Raw genomic sequence first — 23,130 nt, 5'->3', positions numbered from 1 at the left:
TATTGCTGTGTAATTGATATGCCTTGCATGTTTTTATGAAGATGATGGCTGCCAAGCTGTGGTTGGGTTGATGGGCATGTTTGTTCCATGCTTTTTAAAAAAACAAGACCTATCAGTTCCTTTTTTCTCTCTCTCTCTCAGATGCCTAATGCATATTATTTTTAATGCTTCCTCATTCTCTGACATTCAGCACACATCTAATTGGACAGGTAAAACAAAGGCTTGCATTAACATGGCATGTGATGCCTCTTAGCCTACAAACTCTTCAGGAAGCACTGATGTCAGACTTCTTTTGAATGCTGAGCTGTTGATTAGAACTGTTTATTTCAGCACTGTTTCTTCATTCTCACTTCTGTTTGAAACAGTAAAATGCGTCTACGGCATTCTGCATTTTGACTGACTGGCCGCCATGCAGCACTAACATTTATCCTGGAGAATAGCTAGAAATGCAATCTCTGATTCTAATGCAGAGTGGTTTATTAATACTCCTGAATAAGTCATTGTTCAGCTGGTAAACTGAGGCATTATTTACACTAAAGGATGCATTGTATTCTGTCCTTCCAACTTTTTCATTCTCATGTTCCTTTTACTCAAGAGATGGGTTGTTGCCATCAAACTGGTCTTGTAAATATTCCTTTTACTCATGTGAGTTTTAAAACTGAGGTTTTCCAGTCAGCCTCTATGTTGGGTTCAAGAATAAATATGGGTTTTGATAACCAGCTTTAATGCTGTAACATTTAACCTGTGTGGTTGCTTCATTTCTTGGACATGTCCCAGCTCTCCCTACTGTAAGTGGACAGGTGATGCTAGATGGCATTGAAATTGGCCCTTTGAACTCGATGAGATAACAGAAGTCAGAATATAATGACTGTGTTGAAATAATCCCATCTTCCGTGCTGAGGACAGCCAAATCATGTGACCTCAGTACATTTTGCAGACTAAGGGAATTTCCTCTTTTTTTTTCCTCATCACCATCTTTGCTTGAGTCTGGAGCCCTGAATAGTGGTGAGTTTGCTCACTTGGTGCCTCGCAGTCTCTCCTTAAATTGTAAGAGGTGGGAAGTTTTCAAAACAATTTTAAAAAGGCCAGAAAAGCTCAAGAGGTCAGGTTATATGCGTGTGTGTATTATGCACACAATTTTGTAGTTTAAAACAAAGGACAATAGAAAATTCTGTCTACTTATAAAAACTGGGTTGAGATAAAGCTTGCAATGTTAGACATGATTAGGGCAGATAAAGGTTCCCTTATTTTCTTAATGTGTGCAATTAAATTAATCCAGTTTGAAAGGAAATTACATTGCTATATTTCTCTTTTTCTCCAAATATAACTTGATATCTCTGGGCTTTGCAGCATATTCATTTAGTATTTTCTCATGGAATAATGGTTTATAGTTTGTATTAGTTCACAAAACTGACTCTTGCTACATAATCGTGTAGTGATGAGTATGCTGTTTATGACATCAATACTATAAGAGTGCATCATTTTATTATAATGTTACGTTAGGCCCTGTAGAGTGCCTAAAATAATATATGCTATACAGTGTTTAATAAATACAATACAGTGATAAATAAGAATGAAGGCCTGGAGTTAGTTTCTCTTTGGGGAACCTAACCACTCAAAAATTAGCTTGGCAGATTAAGAGTAATTATCATTTTTTTAAAAAAAATACTGTTAACATTAGAATTTCTATACAGTGGGTGTATCTAAACTAGAAATAATGCAGTTTGATACTACTTTAACTTCCATGACTCCATCCTGCAGAATTCTGGGATTTGCAGTTTTGTGAAGCAGTGGGACTCTTTGGCAGAGAAGGCTAAAGACCTTGTAAAGACTTACATATCTCAGGATTCCATAGGATGGAGCTACAGCACTTAACGTGATTTCAAACTACAGTACATTATTTCTACAGTGTAGCTGCACCCTTAGCAAGCTAGAAGCATGTTCAATAGTCACATAGTATGAGCACAGTTTAGCTCTAGGTGTTATATACTGCAGTTTCCATGGGTTTCAGTACATGAGAGAGTTCAGAAATGCCTTAACTCCTCTCTTAAAACAAATGATTTTTAAAAACATATTAGAATAGAAATTTGAGACACAATGCTTAGAGCTAAGAATGTAGTAGAGTACTGCTGGCTCATGAATTTGAAACAAGATTCCTGTATATTTCTCATATGGAATATCAAGTACAGTTGCCCCTTGGTATTTGTGGGGGTTCCCTACCAGACCCCCCTCCCCCATGGCAAATTACATGGGACCTTAAGTCCTGTTCTCTCCAATGGTGATGCAGCGTGCATGCAACCTCATGCATATGTTGGCATTGAGAAGAATGGGGCAGGGCCATCTGAAGATAGTAAGCCCGCAGATAGGAAGAGCCAACTGTATAATCCAAATTATCAAATGTTATTCATGTATCTAACTAATATATTGGGGTTTCCCCCTCCACAATATTTTTATAAAACTGGTTCATCAAATGTTTCTTGTCAAGTACAATCCCCACTCCCAAACTTTCCTGAAGGAGCCAGTGTCCAGATTCCTGTTAATAACATGTAAAAGTATGAGTTGCCTTACTCATGTGGAGTGTTTTTATTGGACACTTGTGCAAAGACCATATCCAGCTGATGGGACTGGAAATACATCTGTGCATGCAGAACACATATAGGTACAGAACACCTACCATAATTACACTGTGCATTGCAGGTGTGCAACAAGGTGTCAGCCATGTGCATTTAGGAATGATCCACATGCATTGTGCTACAGTGGCATCCAGTGTAGGGTTTATGTAATGCAAGTGGAATGTAACTCCATTGGCAGTCATTTACACTACAGCAGTGTAGGATCTTGGCCCTGCTTCCTAATCTCTAGACATTCATAGAGATACATCCTGCAAAGTCTTGGATTATAGCTTGTTGCCACATGATGGGGCAAGGAGTGTCTTATGTGTGAAAGTGAGCATATAGTGTTGAACTTGAGATTTCTATGTCTGATTCCAGTATAGTTCTCTTTGCGCATCTGAGAAGGGTGATGGGAAGCCTGTGTGTTGCATGCACTGTAACTATTCAGAGCCATAGCCATGTTTGTCTGGAATATCAGTATGCAAAGGACTTTTGAGACTAACTTTGTAGAAGGCATGGTATAAGCTTAGACATCTGAGGAAGTAGACCAGTAAATTTACAGTGCTATATAAATAAAGGTCAATAATAATAATAATAATAATAATAATAGACCAAGTCTATGAAATGCTGCAACTACCGTACTTCTACACAGTTAGTCTCAAAGATGCTGTAAGATAGCTTTGCGTTTGACTTTACTAGTGAGACCATAGGTCTCTGGTATTCCTGCAATTTGAAAGGACAAACTGCTTAAAAGATGGATAAATTCCAGTAAGGGCAAGTCTCTGGCTGTCCAATAATTCCACATGCTGTTTTTTGTATGCTAATTTTTGTGCTACCTTTTTGTAGGACTCCCTTCACAGGTGCTTCTTGCCTCCCCTCTGCTCTGTTCATGAACTGGAACCAACATTGAGGTGTTTTGAAATAGCATGTACTCGTTCCTAGCCCTGCCTACACAAGCTCTACACCTGTTCATGATTCTCGTGTCCTTCCTCACTCCTGCCAAGCACCGTTGCTTATTGCCAGGGTGTGCATTTCAGTCTCATGTGTTAGGGCAATGAATGCAGCATGGGATAGCACAAACACAACATAATGTGTTTGTTAGCACAAAATTAGATACCGGGAAGTTGTGAATTTTAAGGCACTTCAGACATGCAGTCTGGATCATGTGACTCCAAAGCACATGAGTCCAAACTGTCTTGAGCAACCACCAACCACTACAGTTCCATTGCAGTATTTTGCCTGACACTGGCTTTATTGCAAAGTTGGTTTTTAATTGGCAATGGAACAGTCAGAACCTGGATGCAACTTGCATATTTACGGATTATATGCACTTTACCTCAAGTCTCCTATACTGTAGTTATATTAGATCAGGATCAGCATAGTATGGAAGACACACTTCTCAAACTCTTCTGACTAGTATTTTCCAACCTCTCCTGGAATATTGGTTTCTTTCTAGTTTGGAGGCACTTTGGATTCAAGCTGAGATGTCTCTTGGCAAACCCTAGGTAGAATTGTGAACTGGCATCCTGCTGACAACCATAGATATATCAGATGGCATTGCCTCTTAGAATCCTGCCCATCCCATCAATCTGTCAGGACTTGGAAACTGGACCTTGTTTCCCTTTTGTGTTTATCATCTGTGGCAGAGACTCCATCAGGATGTTTGCAAACAGCTTGATCATCACTACTTAGGCTTTCTCACACAGTACTATAACCCTACTGTTTGTTTATTATTTTATGCTCTTTAATATTGCTAAGATAGGACTCCATGAGAAAAAAGGTAATATTGGGCTCAGTGATTGAGTCATCTGACTCTGTATAAGGCAGCACCTTCCATTTATCTGGTCTCTACAGCTTCCCGGTTGGCACCCAGTTGGATGCAGCTGCAGATCTCTGATGCTTGACCATTAATTCCTTCTTCCTTGTCTGCCTTATTTTGGAGCTCAGTTCAGTCAACTCTTGGCAGTATTAGAGAAGGATTTTGCTCCAGGCAGCATATTAAAATGAACCACCCACACTCTGATTCCTGGAGCACCTGGGCTGGGAAGACAGTTCCCACCCATCTCTTCTGGCTCTATGGATTACTTAAGCCTTACTGAAGTTTTTTTGGATCCTATGTGCACACCTACATCTTTCTGTAGTAGTGCCAGCCAGTCCTCCCACCACTAATAGGTCCTGAGTTCTTCCTCCTCCTCCCCATTTCCATGTATTCTTACCTCTTGAGAAACAAGTGAACAGTGAGTATTGGCAAAAATCACATCTCATGCCTGGCTCTACATATCCAAGTAGAAGCAGCTAGGGCCAGTATGTTTTAGGAATATCCAAGGATGCACCATAGAATTTCCTGCACTGCACAGCAAGATAAGTGAATGGGTGAAAGATTCTTTACAGGTAGGATGGCTGAACCCCACTGAACTATGAAGTCAAAGAATCATAGCTCTGTGAAGTCGAAGGCTTTCATGGCCAGCATCCATAGTTTTTTGTGGGTTTTTCAGGCTATGTGGCCATGTTCTAGAAGAGTTTCTTCCTGATGTTTCGCCAGCATCTGTAGCTGGCATCTTCAGAGATGATGCTCTCTTGGTCACTGTTCTCCTTTCACATTCAGTGACATTTGCCCAGTGGATGTCTGATTCAGCTGGAAGGAAAAGAGAAAAGGTTTGTTTGCTGGTTTTTATTTAATGAATTGCTGTCATGTGAACATCTCTGCATTTTAAAACCTATTTGCTAAAAGCTCTTCCCGCAGTCCCTGCCTCATCTAAGGTGGACATCATGCAATGGAGAGCTTTGGGGGACTGTGGCATTCCAGTTAGGAAGCTTTTATCACCCAGGTTGTACCATTCTCCTTCCTACTAGGGATACACTCCAAGTCATGCACCTGATGAGGTAGAATGCAGTCCACAAAAGCTTGTAGTAGATAAAATTTTCTAGCCTTTAAGGTTCCACAAAGGTCCAGTAAACTAATATAGCTTGCCACACAGACCCCCCAAATTGTTTGCAGTTGTGCTGCTTTTACTGTTTTGTCTACTATTGTTCTTCTGATTTACCTGCTGGTATTCTGGTTTTATTGCATTATGCCCTTATTTGCAGCATAATTTTTTTTGTGCCAGCTTTGAATCTTGTAGAATGAAAGATGATACACAAATAGGTTTTTGTCGATATTTCAGGCTATGAGGCCGTGTTCTAGAAGAGTTTTTTCCTGACATTTCACCAGCAGCTGTGGCTGGCATCCTCAAAGAATACTGGTATGGAAGAGAGTGGGTATATATACTGTTGGTTGAGAGGAAGTGATTTGCATGTTAATCTTTGTGTTGATCTGTTGAATGGTAAGGCTTTGGGGTGTCCATTTAATTAGAGACCCATTGTCTGCTGGGAAATTCCCCTGACCCTGGGTGGTTTTCAGTTGCATTTGCTGGGTCTTGATTTGGTGTTTTTCAGAACTAGTACCCAGACTTTGTTTACTTCGAGGGTTTCTTCTGTCCTGTTGAAGTTGTCCAGGTGTTTATGGATTTCAATGGCTTCCCTGTGCATTCTGACCTGATAGTTGTTGGCATGGTCCAAACTTTCAGTGTTTTCAAACAGCAATTTATGTCCTGGATGGTTTGTAATGTGTTCTGCTACTGCTGATTTTTCTGGCCCAATCTGCAGTGTCTCTCATGTTCCTTGATTCGTGTTTGAACACTGCATTTCATGTTCTCTATGTAAACTTGTCCGCAGCTGCATGGTATGCAGTAAACTCCTGCAGCTGTGAGAGGCTCTCTTCTGTCCTTCACTGAGCGTAGCATTTGCTAGATTTTCTTGGTTGAGCTGTAGATCATTTGGAGGTTGTGTTTCCTCATCAGTTTCCCTATTCTGTCTTTGACTCCTTTGATGTATGGTAAAAATACCTTCCCTTTGGGTGGGTGGTTGTTTGTCTTCACTTCTGTGGGTCTTTTGGGGTCTGGCAGCCCTTCTGATGTCTGAGTAACCATTAGCCTGTAGAGTCCAGTCTGGGTTCATCTTCCAGGAAGTGGGATTCACAGATCCTTTTTGTCTGGTCTGCCAGTATTTTTATTGTGCTTCTTTTTTGTCCTGGGTGGTGGTTAGAGTTCTTGTGTAGGTATCTGTCCATGTGTGTAGGTTATCTATATACTGTATGGCCCAACCGTTAGTTCAGTTTGCAGATGACCAGAACATCCAAGAATGGAAATGTTCCTTCCTTCCTTCCTGCCATTCTTGATGCCGGCCATGAAAGCCTTCGACTTCATGATACACTAATAGTTTAAGAAGTACATTATACTAGTATACCTCAGTACAGGTAGTATCCTCAGGTTGCTTACAAAAAGGAGAAAGTTTTTACTTCCTTATTGTACTGTGACTCATGATAGTTATCTGTGTAGAATACTCCATGCTGTGAACAGAGATATAAAATTTCTAGAAATTCATCTTCTCCTCCCATTGGAACATTTTTGAGGAAATGGAAAAATATGCTTGCATTATCTTTATTTTATATTTTATTGCACCATATGCAAAGTCAAACCTACTTTAGGAAAATAAGATGAACTGTGTATGATTTGACTGGCTCATTAAAATTATCATGCTTGAGTAGAAAATGTAAAAGTTTAGTTTATTCATACAATAGTGACTGATTTAGTAATTGAATTGAATTTTCATGTTCAGAGTTTTTGTTTGTGGGCCATTGAAGTCTGAGAAATGTGTTGTCTCTTAGTTTTGGGGCATTCATGGGAAGCAGGCAAAAGGTTAAAGTAAAAAACAGATGAAACATCAACATTATGAGTAAAACAAAAGAGGTTATTATGTATTCTGAACTTAGTCTCCTCTGCAGTGTCAAGCAAACACAGAAGGCAGTGATTTTCAGAAAAGCAGCTGAGAAGGGGCACACACCCTCCTCCTCATTCAACACTAATCTCACTTCATGAAACTCTGTCTAATCAGACTCATTTTTATTTTATTTTTTGCGAGTCTGTCACTGTTAGCACCTTGGCTTTTTAAAGTCCTTTATTTTGATGATCTTCACAGATGTATGAAGAGAGAAGATCTCTTGAAACTGTCAAAATCTTCACTGCCCTATCAAGTACCTGTTAAATTCCAGAACTCTTGCATGTTCAAAATAGCCTAGCTTCCCTTAGCTGTATCTGACTGAAATCTGACTGATGTGTTTCTGATGATGCCTTGTATTCTGCAGTGTTAAATGTTCCTTTCTAATGTCACATCCTAGGTATATATAGAAACTATTTTAGGGAGTAAAAGCCAGCTGCAGTATATTAGAGTTGAATAACTCCACCCAAAATAAAGTTGCTTTGCATCTCCCACACACACTCCCCAAACATCCCTTTTGCAGGGATGTAGCCAGGATTTTGGGAAGGGGGGGTCCAGACTAAGTGCCACCATTATAATGGGGCTTAGGTGCAGTGGTGTGGCAGCACACACCATTCATTTTATCTAACGGAAGGGGGGTCCGGAGCCCAAGAACCCCCCCCCCCCTTGGCTACGTCCCTGCCTTTTGCTTGGCCAAAAAAGAGACGTTTAATTGCCTCTCCTAAAAGCCACCAGGAGCAACTGATCACTTTTTAAATAAATTGTAGCCTATTGTATATTGATCAGCAATAAAAAAAAACCAAACCAGAAATAGATTGCATATGTTTCTTAGACTTAGCCAGAGGTGGCATTCAGGCATGGATGAGTGTGTATGTACTACAACAGTTTGATGCTACTTCAGCTGCCATGGCTCCACCTGTGAGATCCTGCTATTTGTAGTTTGGGAGGTAGTTGGAATTTCTTTGCAATAGAGCTTTAGTCCATTCCCCTGAATTACATCCCTACAACTTTCTATATATTTATTTACTTAAAATAGTTTGGTTTTGCTTCCCAGCCCGCCAGGACTCCTGAGTCGATGAACAAATAAAAACCTACTAAAACAATACAGTGATATAAAAAAAAAATAAACCCATTAAAACACTCTTTAAAATCTTGTAAAAGCAGTCTGAAAATTAGCAGAGAATTCTAAATACCTCTCCAAATGACATATAGGATGACAGCTAAAGTGGCATGAAACTGTTATAATTATGCAGCGTAGATACATTCCAACTGGCTCCCAGAGTGTTGCAAGCACAGAATATTAACCCCTGAGATCTACTGCAGTTGCTCATCCCTGCAATATGTGGACACCTTCCAAATTTTATTTATCAGTTCAGAATAAAATATTTCACAATGGCAGTAGTTTTTGAGTATAAAATGGTGGGGTATAAAGAAATACTTCATAATTCTTGTGGGTGCAAGGCTCTTTCTGGAGAATGTGCATGTAGTGTCTGTTGATTTTGAACTCCATTTCTTGTCTTCCAAAAGGTATCTGATGATATGGTAAGATAGGAAACAGAATGCTTGGTCAGATTAACCTTTGATCTGATGTGATAGAACCCTTTGGTTCCTTGTTGGCTCTTCAACAGAGCTTGGGGAGAAAATACTTTGGGGGCTGTGACCCTGAATCCCCTAGCCTATATTTTCCCAAGCTAGCTGAGGAAATCTGGGAGATGCAATACGAAAACTTAGAATGATACACAGTGTGGGTTTAGGGCAATTTTTGTCCACTTCTCTGTGTTAGTGTGATAGTGTCTGTGTTACATAAGTCTTGCATGAATAGGGGCTCTGTGCAGGATATAGCACCTGTTTTGTTGTTGTTGTGTGCCTTCAAGTCACTCCTGACTTATAAAACCCCTAAGGTGAACCCATTGTGGCATTTTCTTGGCAAGACTTGTTCGGGGGGGGGGGGGGTTGCCTTTGCCTTCTTCTGAGGCGGAGGGAGTATGACTTGGCCAAGGTCAACCAATGGGTTTCCATGGCCAAGTGGAGATTTGAACCCTGGTCTCCAGATTCATAGTATGTATGATTGTATGTATTTCATTTGCTGTGAACCTGCCTTGATCCGTGGGAAGAGGCGGGAAATAGAAATAATAAATTGTTGTTGTTGTTGTTGTTACTATTATTATTATTATAGTCCAACACTCAAACCACTACGCCGTGCTGGCTCTGTAGGTTAAAAAAAGTCCACCTACTGTGATGTGTTGAAAATATTAGTTGTGCATCTTTTTACATTCATGATGGTACTTCAGCCTTTGCATATTCTAAGATGCTAATAGAGGGGTTGATGATTAGCTAGCTTACTGCTGCATAAATAGCTGCAACTGGCTCAGGCAAACCTGATCTATCTCCTGTCGGCATTTGGTTCCATGTGAGATTCTACGTCAGGAGATTAAAAGGCTCGCCATGGCTAAAAATATAAACTAGTAATGATAAACATTGAGCTATAAGCCATTTGAACATACAGAAGAACGTGTGCTGCATACAGTTATCTCATCGGGACAGAAAAAAGTTCAGTGTTTATGATGGAGAGTGTTCTTTCGGTCCTCCCTTTGTTGGTTGTTGTGTATTTTCCTCTGAGTGCACACGGTCACAGAGAATTGCAAGCAAACTGTTGCCTTGGTGTAGTGCAGTCTTGAACTAAAGTTAAGAGTAAGACTCCTTGGGAATGAAGTATACACTAACAGACTGCTGCATTACACAGAGCTATTGATGGGAATCTAAGAGCTTTGTTGGTGGTGCCTCTGTGTACCTTAAAAAGTAGCAAGGTAAATGGAATATTCCTCTGTGTGCCACTGTATTGCTGCAGGTTCTTTTGGACCTACTGTAGCATAGAATGGGTTCAGGTGCCTGAACTAGAACTAAAGGGGGATCATTCATCAGCAAGGCTGTATGTAATCTGTGCTAAAGGCTTATTTCTTATATGTATATCCTGCCTTTCCTCCATGATTTTCAAAGTGGTAATCTATTATTCTTTTCCCCATTTTTGTACTCACAACCTAGCGAGGTAGATTAGACTAAGAGGCAAAGTTCTGCCCAAGGTCACCTAGAGAGCTTTATGACCAGGTAGGGATTTGAACCCAGTTCTCCATCAAACTGAAACCTGTACTCTGACTGCTGGGTCATTGGGCCATCTATATTCTGTGTCAGTAAAAGCTGAAATGTGAACTATGAACACTTGGCATAAGTCTCTTTTGGGTTTTCCCTGTCATGGGAGGGACAAGTCTGGATACCTATCTCCACTTCCAGGAACTGATTTTTTAAAATTAATTTTAAGGCATGCTCTTGGTTTTGGACATTAGGCACTGCCGGCAGTTTTCAAGCATCTCTTAACTAGCATCATAACCTGAAATTATGAAATTATCACAAAACTAAATATGTATGTAATATTTTGTACCCCATGTAAGGTTAGCATATCGCCCTGGCCATATATTGGAGGTGGATTGCTTATTTTGCATTTAAAGGATTCCAGGTTTATTCTCACATTTCTCCAATTAAATGATTCCAGATAGTTGGCATAGGAAAGGACTTTGTCTGAGTAGACAATATTCCACAAGATGATTAAGTGTTCTGATTTTTAAAGGAGTTTGCAATGCCAACAGTTAGACTGCATATCTCATGGTTGTTAAAACAGCAGCATTCTGTAGGATTAAGAACCTGTAAGACAGTTAGCAGTAATGTTTCTTCAGACATCTCTGTAATCAGGAACATGCAGCAAGGCTTAGTGTTCTCAATTTTTCTTCTCAAACTCCTGGAGGAGGCTTCAGTCTTGCCTAATAAATGAGAGCTATAGATCAAGTGTAGGATGTTTAATTAGCTGTTATAAAAGAACTACACACTAATATATTAAGAAAGTTCAAGTTGCCAATTTCTCTGGCACTTCTGGAAGCATGTAACTGTAGTGTGTCAAACCTGTTTGCTAATCTAAACCTCCTAAATTCATCATTTTCGCAATTGTACATAGGCTTCTATCTCATTCATTCCATTTGTTTTGCTATAAATTTGGTGGAGGTAGGGGGAAATAATTAAATTTCTGCAGCTCTGACATTTGCAGTTTTTATAAAGACTTGGTATGTGGTTCATCAGCTCAACTAATGTTGCAATCTTTAGATATCAAACCCAGGTGGTTGAGTCCCATAACTGTACAATGCAGTGTGATGACCAGTTGCAACAGGTTTGCCCATGTCAATCTTATGTGGCTTCCTGATAAGTGGAGAGTCATCTGGTCCTAGAACTCAGGATGTAGACAGCACAAAGAAAAGATGTAAGAGTGAATTTTCTGTTTGCACAAAGCTAAAATTTGCATGGTAGCTTTTCTGTAGGAATGGTGCAGATAAGCTACCTATTTTATAAACCCATAGAAGTCTTGTTTCCTAAAACAGATCTGCAGATGGATGAACATTGTGAGGGTCTAGGTACAATTAAAGTTTTGGCTATCTGCATCTGATAAAACTACATCAGATCAACCAAGAATATGGGAGGGGGGCATGTACAACTGACGTTTTCTAACATTTTAATGTATCCTGTCTCACCACCTTTGTCTTCCAGAGATGCCAGTTGGTTTCCTAGCTGCCCTTTCTCATGCCCTCTACACCTTCTTTCATTTTGTGTCTGTGCTTTGCCAGTTGCTTATCTGATGGAGAGGCAACAGAGAGGAAGCAAGAGGAAGAAGAGAGGAAATGACTCAAAAGTTTTTCTGTGAAAAAAAGTGCTTGGGAATAGGGATTAATGATTCTTCACTAAGTAACCAAAAGGATTCGCATCATGAGATTTTTCATTTCATGCTTTCTGTCTTTCTACTAAATTTCAAACAGTGCAAAGTGGGGAGGGAAACTTTCATTTCTGTATTCCCAAAGTGGTTAGAAACTACACTACAGGGGAAAACCTTTTTGCTCAACTTCAGTGTTAAAATAATCACTACAATGTTGGCTAATATGCTCTAGGATACAAAAATTCATTCAGACCAAGTAGTTTTGATCTGTTAATGGGCAAGGAGCAAAGCAATTAAAGTTACTCACAAAATTGATTGCCTTAAATTGCTCGAGATTTGCCCTTGCCATTGCTATTTGACTTAATGATGAAAAAACATCTAACAAAATTAATGGGCATCTTATTTTTCAACTTTGAATAAATCTGTTGCTTGCTTTTCTTTTAGCAACAACTTCAGGCATACTTGGATATACCCTTCCCATTCTGACAGACAGGCAAGCCTTCAGACCAGATTTTTTACAGGTTCTGACTAATAATCCTCCATACCTTTCCAACTCAAGTCCAAAGAAAAGGTCTGTACACCTTGTGTCATGTCTGCAATCATACACCCTCCAACTTCCAGGCCCTCCTCTTCAGAGCTAATCTGTGGTCTCTCATTGGCTTCTTGGTTCCTCCCTCCTGCAGAGGCTTTAACAGAGGCTAGCAGCTGGCCTTCATGCACTGCTGAGGCCTGGGAGCTGTGAGCAGGCAAGGCTACACCTCTGGGGAACCTATTTTTAGCGTGACCACCATGGAATCCATTCATTTAACAAAGAAACAAATGGTACTCCCTACATTTCTATAGCCAGAATGGCTTCTCTTGTCAATATTTGATTACTGTACTCATGCTAAATTAACTCGGGCGGGGTGGTGGTAATCTCAATTTGGAATTTCAAAGCAATTTCTTTAAGGAAGAAATTAGCTGATTGTGGAAATAATACATTAAATTGATGAAACTGGATTAGTAATTTTTGCTGCTTTTAGCATTGCAGCCCATAGTACTGTGTAGCAAGAACTACAGCTGAAACACTTCTTCACATCTATATATGGAACACCAGAGTGTTTTGATCATACCTCTCATGTTGGGAAACACTGCATCCTTACCACCCTGAAACGAGCAAATGTAGGCCTTGTTCCAACTTACGGAGAATTCGGTGCCTGATCTGAATTGATGAATCGGTGCAAAAATAGTTCCTGGTTCCCACTGTGTTTGCGCTGATTCTACTAATTCGGATCAGGCACCTTCGCCTCTCCTAGCCCCGACTCTGTCCCCAGCCCAGCCCAGCCTCCTTACCAGCTTCTTTTGGCCTCCTTTGGCCTCTAACTGGCTTCCCAGCTTCCCTGTGGTCTCTTTCCATTCCTCGCAGCCAGGGAAGCTTCCTCCTGACCTTCCTCCAGTCCCCGCACCCGGGGAAGGCAGGAAGGAGGTTGCAGGAAGGGCGAAGAGAAGCCAGTGGCCTGGGTTTGGAGAGGCTGGTGACAGGGAGATGGCTGGGGCCATTGCAGATACCCCCCCCTCCGGTCACTGGCAGCGGAATTGAATATGCCCCGCCTAGTTCCCACTTGGCCATGACGGATTAAAATCCACCTGTGGTTCCCACTGGGATGAATCGATTTATTTGAGAATAAATCAGTTCATCCCAAAAAATACCCCATTTTACAAGTGTTTTTTTGATGCAGGTTAAATGGGTAAAACCATGCCCCCCACTTTCTGAATCGCTTCAGTGATTCAAATTAAGTGGGTACCATAGAGGTTTAAACCGGATCATTTCAAATCACAATCTGGTTTAAACCATAGTGGGAACAACTCTGTAGTTCATAAAAATGTGTTGGGAAATGTTACGTTTGATGTCAGTGAGGTCAGAATCAAATAGAATAATGAGACTGCCTGGTGCTTATTAATCAGTGAAATTGTTTTTGCTGCAGTATCTAAAGCTTCTAAATTTAAAATTATATTTGGACCAGCAAGTGTTTCTATAATAGACTGTACTACATGTTTTTTGGGTGAAATTAACATCTTGGTGGTGTGATGCAGATAGAGCATCCTTTTGACATAAGATACAGGCATGTCTGGTGATGAATCCTTTCTGACTGACTATATTGTACTATATTAGTTTTAAATTAAAACATTATTTCTGTTGAGAAACACTTTCAAACTATATCTCTATGATTTGGAAGTTAACTGATAGGGCACTTGATTGATCTGGGCCCTTATTGTAGCAAAAAGACTTCTGCTTTTTGTACTCTGCAAAGACAAATTTGTTGTCCGTTGTTCAGTTTTCAGGAACTTACAGCTTTACGTAGGAAAGTATAGTTTAAAAGCCAACCTCAAGCAGTTCTTTTTTTCTTTTTTGAGATATTGTTAGTTTATTTTAATGCATATGCCTCATTTATGAGTGTGCCCTAAGAATCTTGCTCTCCTGCTCTCCCCCTTTTTCTTCCCTTTTTATTTTGTTCTGTTAATATTTATAACAAAAATTCAGTTTTAAAAAAAGACAGTAGTATTTAAAGCTGATCTCCATATTCAGGTCAAGTCTGGCAGTCTGTTCAGGTAACAAGTGAGCCAGGTGTGATATGATCCTGAGGCGTTTTGCCATCAACTGCCATTTTCTTAATAGAAAGATGGAAGATAGTATTTTTGAGGAGAACAATAGGTCAGCACTAATCCCATGTTCTCTTGCTGAGGAGCTCAGCCTTGTTCAGTAAAATCTATTCCTGTGGTTTGTAACATTACAGGTGTGATGCAAAGTGACAATCAGCATCTTGAGCATCCAAGACTATTCTTGGTGTTTCTGTAGTGCCTCAAAGTCTTGACACACAATTTCAGCAGCCCTTTACAACCTTTAAGCCTCACAGCCCTTTAAGGTTTGTCAGCAGCTGAAAACCTGTCAGCCTGAGATCATGACTTGTCTGTGACAGTCCAGTGGATTGATGGATATGGCAAGATGTGATTTGAAGACTGTTCTGCTGGTCCTTCTCATTGTTGTGCCTGACATAACATCACTTTCAGTGTCAGGAAAGCTTTGTAAATTTTAATGGAAATTACAGAGTGGATGTGTACAGCTGTGTTTAGATGGATCCTAGCCTATCAGTGCTGGATTTGCTGTTGTGTATCTTCAAGGCAAACCTTCATAGGGATTTGTTCCTCTGCAGCTGAGAGTGTGTGACTCACCCATGGTCACCCAATGGGTTTCCATGATAAAGCAGGGATTTGCTTAAAACCACAGTACCATATACACCCGGAAAACGGCAGAAAGTGTTGTGTATAAAAATTCCTTTAGTTTCTGTTCCTTTGCCTGTTCAGTGTAATACTTGGTGAAACATCTCCATTTTTAGATCATACCAGTAGAAAGTAAATAGTTAGATACTTTGATCCAAAAGAAAGCCTACGGTGGATGAGTGACCAGTTGTTACCTAGATTTTTACTAGTTGCTTTTATTATTCCCCCATACCATCGCATAGTTGTTTTTGTTGTTCTATTCTTATGAATGGCAGGTTTAATGCTAGTTGTTTTCAGAATTTAAAGATGGGAGGAAGGACACCAGGACCATGTCCTCTGGCGTAATTTACATATCCTTCATTTTAATAAAACGTTGTACATAAGGTTCATCTATTACAACAGTACAGTCAAGTTTATACAGTTATTTAAGCTAGTAGAACAGCTTTTTATTCTCTATAGCTGCTTAAGAGTGCTTGTGCATTAGCATTCTCATGTTGTCATGGTGTCCCCTAAAAGTTTATTCAACAGAAACAAACGGTGCTTTATAGCGAAACATTTTGTTGCTTCAACCTATATAAATAACTTAGCTAGAAGTAGTTAACTTCCCAATTAAACTAGTGCAATACACTCTACACTGGTGCCTCGGGTTACGAAATTAATTCGTTCCGCCATTCCTTTCGTAACCCGAAAATTTCGTAACCCGAAATAGCACTGGAAAGCCTATAGCTGCACTTTGCAGCATTTGAATTTCGCGCCGAAATGAATTTCGTGACCCGAAAAATATTTCGTAACCCGAAACAGTTTTTGCCAATCCAACTTTTTCGTATCCCGGAAATTTCGTAACCTGATCATTTCGTATCCCGAGGCACCAGTGTATATGGGGCTGCCCTTGAAGATGACTGGGAAACAGTAGCTAGCACAAAATGCAGCAGCTTGGCTGTTCAGTGGAATTCCATTCAGATATACAACACGTGTTCTGAAGGAATTGGCACTAGCAGCCAGTACATTTCTGTTCTTAATTCAAGGTGTTTGCAATAATAATAGCAGCCCCATATAGAGTGTATTACACTAGTTTAATTGGGAAGTTAACTACTTCTGGCTAAGTTATTTATATAAGTTTATTTATAAATGGCTCGGGACCACAATATTTGAGGGAGCACATCTTTCTGTATAGGCTGGCCTGAACATTGAGATCTCTTGGAGGAGCCTTCTTCCTTATCCCGTCAGTTTGGGAAATAAGTTTGGGAGGAGATGAGAGAGGACTTCTTCTGTGTGGCACCCAGATTGTGGAATTCCCTCCCCCTGGAGGCCTGATTGGCTCCAACATTGGAATCATGGCAGCGCCAAGTTAAAACCTGGCTTTTTGTTAAAGCCATCAGGCCAAACTGATTTTATCCAGGCTGCACGTGGTTTACGGGTTTATTGTTCAAGATAATTTTAAACAGTTTTAAATTGTCTGCTTTTAAATAGTGAAACCATTTAATATATTTTAAATATTTTAAAACCTTTGTAATTATTTATTGTTTTAAGTTGATTTTCATGTAAGTCACCCTGAGATCTTTGGCTAAAGGGCAGGAGAATAAAAAGAAACAAATTCAATTTTGAAAATAACTTGAGTGATGAATTGCAAACCTTAACTTGTTTGGACACAGTATAACTTATTTCAGTACAGTGTAAATTGAAATATATACCTTTGTTATCCACTGAGGTTTGGTTCCAGGATCTCCCGTGGATAACAAAACCAGTGGATGCTCAGGTCTCATTAAATATAATGGCATAGCAAAATGCTGTCCCTTATATAAAATGGAAAAACAAGGCTTGCTATTTGGAATGTTTTTTGTTTTTTTAATATTTTCAATCCATGGATGCTTGGATCCATGGATAAAAAATCTGTGGATAAGGAGGGCTGGCTGTACTTCATATATGAGGTCTTTTCATATATGTCCATTTGTTCTCCTCTGACCTTTTTTTTTCTTTCTGTCTCTTCCTATGCTTCTTAGATCTTGTTTCCATAGGGAGGACAGTGGTGATCATTTGAGGCAAAAAAAGGTTAAAGGATTGCCAGGCTAGCTGTTCTGTAAAGACTGTGTAAAGCATCAAAAGAGAAGTGCCTGTTGAAGTTTCACCATGGTATGAAAGGATGGTTGGGGCAATATTTTTATCACTTTGACCTATGAGACAGAACAGAGAACTTGGTACTAGTGTCATGAAAGTGTTTGGTCAGAATGTGCCACCAAAGAATAGTTTTATGCCCCAGTATTTCTGGTCTTGATGTGCCATTTGCAGAAAAAATGCAAAACTTCATAAGTGGCAAAAGCATTTTCATTCTTTTTGCATTGCTTCTCTTTTTATCTCGTGCTGAGGAATCATAAATAATGAGCTCACTCTCTCAAGGTTCACAGCATTGAGTGGAACTCAGTCAGAGAGCCTCAAGCAGCTTTCTTTCTGAAAGGCTGCTGTTAAATTATTCCAGACAAGCACTTGAAACTGTAAGGGCCAAACAAGCTGTCATGTATTTCCCTAGGTAAGGCTGGTACAAAGATTGTGTATGCTCTTGTAACCTACAAAAGTGAGCAGTAGAGTATGGCCAAAAAATCTGTGGGGGCTCTGTCTTGAAGGACAGTGGTTGTACATTTTAACATTCCCATTTCTTCTATATAACGATTTAATTGTTCACATGCTGCTTCACTTTCTGCATCATCTGCATACACAGTCTTGAGATGGTATGACATCAGCTTTGTGCGGGTTTGTTGCTTACTGTGACATGTTGTGATGAGATGGATACTCTGATTGACGTCATTTCCCCCTTGTAGTTGTGCATTGCATAGGAAAACAGCATAGGCCAGCTGTTAGTGTTGAAAGAACAAAAATAGTTGGCACTTTCACTTGAGTTTAAATCTATGCAGAACTATGCTGTGGCTCCAAAACATGAGCTGTAAGGCCAGATCCAGTGGGATTTGTAGCATTTTTAAAGGGCATATTCTAAACAAGAGCATGGGTACAGCAAGTTAAAAACAAAACCTCTGTAAGCTATGTAGGTCATAAACTAGATACTGTATTTTAGAGCTAATTCACTGAAATCAATACAGTACTCATTTTGCCAAACCTATAAGGCAGAAAGAAAACCATTCCAAAAAGCCTAAGAGGCAGCTCTGAGTGCAACAAAACTTCATCATAGAGCTCTATAGATTTTATTCCTGCAGCATAGAGTCTGTGGGAAGTCCATGCTGTGCCTATTGCTGTTTTGAAACTGGGTCAGCCACATATTCACTGCAGTATTTCTTACTATGTGTTTTTCCCCCTAAAATTAAAAATTAGTGCAAGAGTAGACATTTTTTCTCTGTTGGGAATAAACAGCACCATGTGTAAAAGAAACTAATGCCATACTAAATCATTTTTTTTAAAAAAAACCCTAATAATCAAGTATGTGTGAGTTAATGTTTGCTTGGAGCAGTTAAATTCACATGTTCCATAGCTTTTGCAGTGTAGTCCTTTTTGCCAAGTTGCAACCAGTGAATGGAAGTTTGAGAGTTTGGACAGAAGAGCGACTGTAATATATTATGTTTGACCTGAGGAAGCCCTACAGATAAACAGCTGGTCTGGTAATGTGTGTGTTCCATGATAAAGGGTTGAGGGAGTGCACACTAGTGAAATCCATGCTTTGTATACAAAAGATATTGGGCAAGAGCTAACTTCTTAAGGTAGGGCAGAGAAGACCGCCATTCTGAAAGTCCCTGCCACTCAGTGCAAACCAGAGGGTGGACATTATATGGTGCTCCAAATGTTGTTGGACCACAGCTCCCAGCAACCCTGAGCAGCATAGCCAATGATGAGGAATGCTGGGAGTTCCGCCATTCAGCATCATGTAGATGGCTGCACAGTTTCCATCCCAATGAAGCCAGTACTCAGCCAGTTTTACCCAGGTTCGTCCACCAATAGAATCCTTTGATTCACTTTCATTTCCCTCTGTAGGTTACAGCTCTTTAGTGACAGTTTCCAGGTGGGCCCCTGCTTACCATGTCAAAAGTATTCAGTCTGTTTACTCTCTACCTTCTCTGAGCCTAACTGTGACACAGAACTCTAGAACTATATCTGTAAGGTACAAGGGCTCAGACTCTGAGTTTGGCCAATGTTGATATGCCACCTTTGGTTAAAAGTGTATTAAGGGCCAACAAGCAAATAAAATGATAAAATAAGAACAAAATTCATGTAAACTCAATGAAAGGCAGGTAAAGGCCTTACACAATAAACTGAAGCAAAAAGAGTTGGAGTTGGAGTCAGGTGAGTTTCTGTTTCCAACCGCAGTTCACTAAATATTAACCATTGGATCTATCATGCGCTATGCAACTAGTCTTTGGCTGCCAGTTGTTGAGAACATTTGTGGTCTTGTTAAACTGCTGCTTGATAGATGGATAGAATATCTTTTCAAGGCAGATCTTCATCTACTTTCACATCTTATGTTCCAGTTATAAATGGCTGTTTTGCCACACTGCTGTGGGTCAGGCTTTTCCTCTGTATTTGGCAGGATAATATAGATGGTAATAGCTCACAGAATTAACTGTTAAATTTCCATTTCCATTTTAAAGGGGGGTTTCTAGATCCTAATGTTCCCAAGTGAGAAGGAAAGAGGCTGAGAATTCAAAATAAAGTAGAACTGCAATGGGAATCAAGGATACCATGAACATTAACTGGCTTGTAGAATGTGCTCATTTCCTGCCACTAAAGCCCCCTCTGCCAATAGCTACCTGAAATAAAAAGCCCAAATTCTCAAATATCTGGTCAGGTGTGTCATTTGAAATTGATGTTGCATGATGGAGTGGGAAGGAATTGCATTTTCAGCAAAACAGCTGTCAACTTAGTGTTGCTTTCCCTTAACCTGATCTAGTAGAGTTGGTTTTTTTTAAGAAAGACAACATGTGGATTCCTGATGGTTGCTGTAGCAAGTTACTATTTTCTTTTATTACAAGGCTGTCCCAAACATCAAAGCAAATCTATCCACATCTACCAACACCACTGAGAGCCAGCCAGAAATGAACTGTTGTCTGGTAACTTCAAAAGAACTCTCTCTTCAGAAGTTACTGCTTATGATAAGTTGAAAGTACAGCATTTCATTTAATAATAAATAATAATAAAATGTTTATTTATAGCCTGCCTTTCCACAGATCAAGGCGGGTTACAGAAAGTGCAAATATACATTAAAATAACAAAACACCGAATACAATCAAACACTGTAACAATATCCAGCTAGCTTAGGATGTACAACAACAATAACAGCGAGGGGGAAGAAGGGAGGCTACAAAAGGAACATTTCATTTATAGTCTGCCCTCCCCCAATATGAGACCCAAGGCAGCTTGCAATCTAAGTTAAAACAGAATGCAGTTACCATAAAACAGTGGATAATACAAAAGTTTTAAGAAAATTAAAGTAACAATTGTATGAAAACATTAATTTACAACGGTAGCAATGGCAACTTTTTTGTATCATACTTAGCGCTCTTTTTTAAAAAAAGGCTTCTGTAGATCACATGATCATACTGAGTAGTTATACAATACTATCTTGCATAGGCACCAACAATTGTTCTTTTTATTAAATAGAGATTCTTACTGAAAGTTAAGTTAGCACATGATATCCTTAAGGCTTCTTCAATAATGATTTCTGGAACTTTGGCCATGGGTACAACTTTTTTAAAAAGTGAACATCCAGCAAACTCTACACAAGTTCCAAGAGGAGTAATGAACACTGTGAAGACCATGATTCCCAAACAGCATGGATTGAGCTATACCAGTGATAATTCAGCCTCATAGTCTTTTCTGGGTAGAGGGTGATAGAGTTTGAGTATCTCCATGACAGTGATCTTTCAGTATGAGGTGTTAGTCAGACAGCCAAGGAAAGTTGCCTTTGTGGTCTGCTTCAGAGGTACCATCTGCCTCGCCACAGCTGAAGACTGAACTAGAGAGACATTCAGTCTGTTTTTAGGACTGTTCTTCAAAGGTTCTGTTCTGAAATTCCCTCACTGATAGTACATAGAAGAGTTGATAGGTCCCCTGTCCATGTGTCCCAAAAGGCTAGAGATGGTCATTTGGAGAAGCATGGGTTCCTTTGTGTTCTTCTCTCTAAACACAAAACCATGTGAACTTTCTCATATTTTACAGTAGGGATAGGCAACATCTCGAGTCAAGAAGGGCCCACTGGCCCCACTGGAGTGCACCAGAGGGGGTGCACAACTGCCTGGTTTACTACTTCTGTTGTAGTAGCTGTGGAAACTTGATAACCAGTGCTTTGGCTCTCTGTTTCCCAAAGATGTCAAAGTATGTTTCTGTACCATAGAGTTCATAGGGCAGAAGATCATTTCCTTCCTTCTGGAGGTAACAAGAAAGAGAGGGAGAATTAAAACACTGTTATCTCCATGGCGAGGATGGTAACCGCAGCCACCCATTCTGCAGCAACAGGTGGTCCAAAAAGGGAGGTGCTAGAACATCAAATACCCCATGGAGCATGAGCTGCCCCCCTCCACCCTTTGATCCATACTTTTGAGTAATGGTGTTATCACTAAAAAAAATTAAAAGATAATTTATTAAATGTATACATGCACTTCTTCAACAGAAAGACAAAATAAACCAGACATTGCTTTGATACAATCTTAGTTTCTTTCCTTCCTCTCTCAGGAAAGTAAACATTTTAAGAATGGAAGGATCTGCCAGTAATAAAACATGATAGCCTGGCGTGCTGTAGAATGAGTGCTGTGATTCCAGAAGATTGGCTGGAATCCTTGAAAAAGGTTCTCACTGAGAAAAACACATTCTTATCAGTTTCCAGGACTAGTCAGATGTCTTGCTTGTCTGCAAAAACCATAATAGGTTCATTCACATACTGTAATTGTTTTGGGATATTAATGCCTTGAGGTGAATACTAGAATAATTAACCTAGTTGATGAAGGGAAGAGGGATTGGAACAGGGCTCTGAGATGTTATGGGGACAGTATACAGTATAATCAAAGAGTGCAAGTGTTATGTAAACACAGAATTCTGCACATGTCCATGCAGCAGAATGCTGTTAGAAGGCTTGGGGCTAAGTCTAGAACCAAGGTTTGGGGGAGCGGTTTAACTGCTGGACTTACAGACCTGCTACAGTTCTAATAGGCATTGTTACAGTGTAATAGATGTTTGCTACTTGCAAAGATATACAGCTGAGCACAAACTTAGAATCATACAAGCCATTGTATTCCCTGTTACCTTGTATGGATATGAGAGTGGGAGAGTTAAGAAAGAAGATAGAAGTAAATAAATTCATTCAAGATGTGCTAGAGAAGAACGCTGAGGATCCTGTGGACAGCCAGAAAGACAAACAAATGGGTCCTAGAGCAGATCAAGCCAGAAATCTCCAAGATGACAAAACTGAGGCTGTCGTACTTTGTATGTATCATGAGAAGGCATGACTCAATGGAAAAAACAACAATGCTAGGAAAGATGGGAGGAAGAAGAGGAAGGGCCACATGCTAGATGGGTAGACTCTATTAAAGAAGTCATGGGTATGACTTTGCAGGAACTATGTAGAACAGTGAAGGACAGGGAGTCCTGGAGATGTCTCATCCACAGGGTCACCATTGACTCAAAGGCGGTTAACAACAAAACAACAAACTGTTGAGTGGAGCAGCAAGAAACAGTTGCCTGAATTAACAGCTTCCTCTGTTATGA

General features: G+C 39.9%; 1 protein-coding gene across 3 annotated transcripts in view; it reads left to right on the top strand.

Annotated features, from left to right (window-relative positions):
• The window catches only part of SLC45A4 (solute carrier family 45 member 4), a 119,905-nt gene that overhangs the window by 23,933 nt on the left and 72,842 nt on the right, over window positions 1–23,130 (top strand). Inside the window, exon 1 of one of the 3 annotated variants that reach the window (XM_042461982.1) lies at window positions 12,730–12,748. The exons of the other annotated variants lie outside the window; for them this stretch is intronic. The gene's annotated coding sequence lies outside the window, so the exon portion shown is untranslated. Of the gene's footprint in view, window positions 1–12,729; window positions 12,749–23,130 lie in introns of those variants that run through there. 3 annotated transcript variants of the gene reach the window in all.

This window comes from Sceloporus undulatus, chromosome 4 (genome assembly GCF_019175285.1).
Source record: "Sceloporus undulatus isolate JIND9_A2432 ecotype Alabama chromosome 4, SceUnd_v1.1, whole genome shotgun sequence".
Lineage (NCBI taxonomy): Eukaryota > Metazoa > Chordata > Lepidosauria > Squamata > Phrynosomatidae > Sceloporus > Sceloporus undulatus.
The sequence above is the reverse complement of the archived record's forward strand: the minus strand, read 5'-3'. Positions and strand labels throughout refer to the sequence as shown.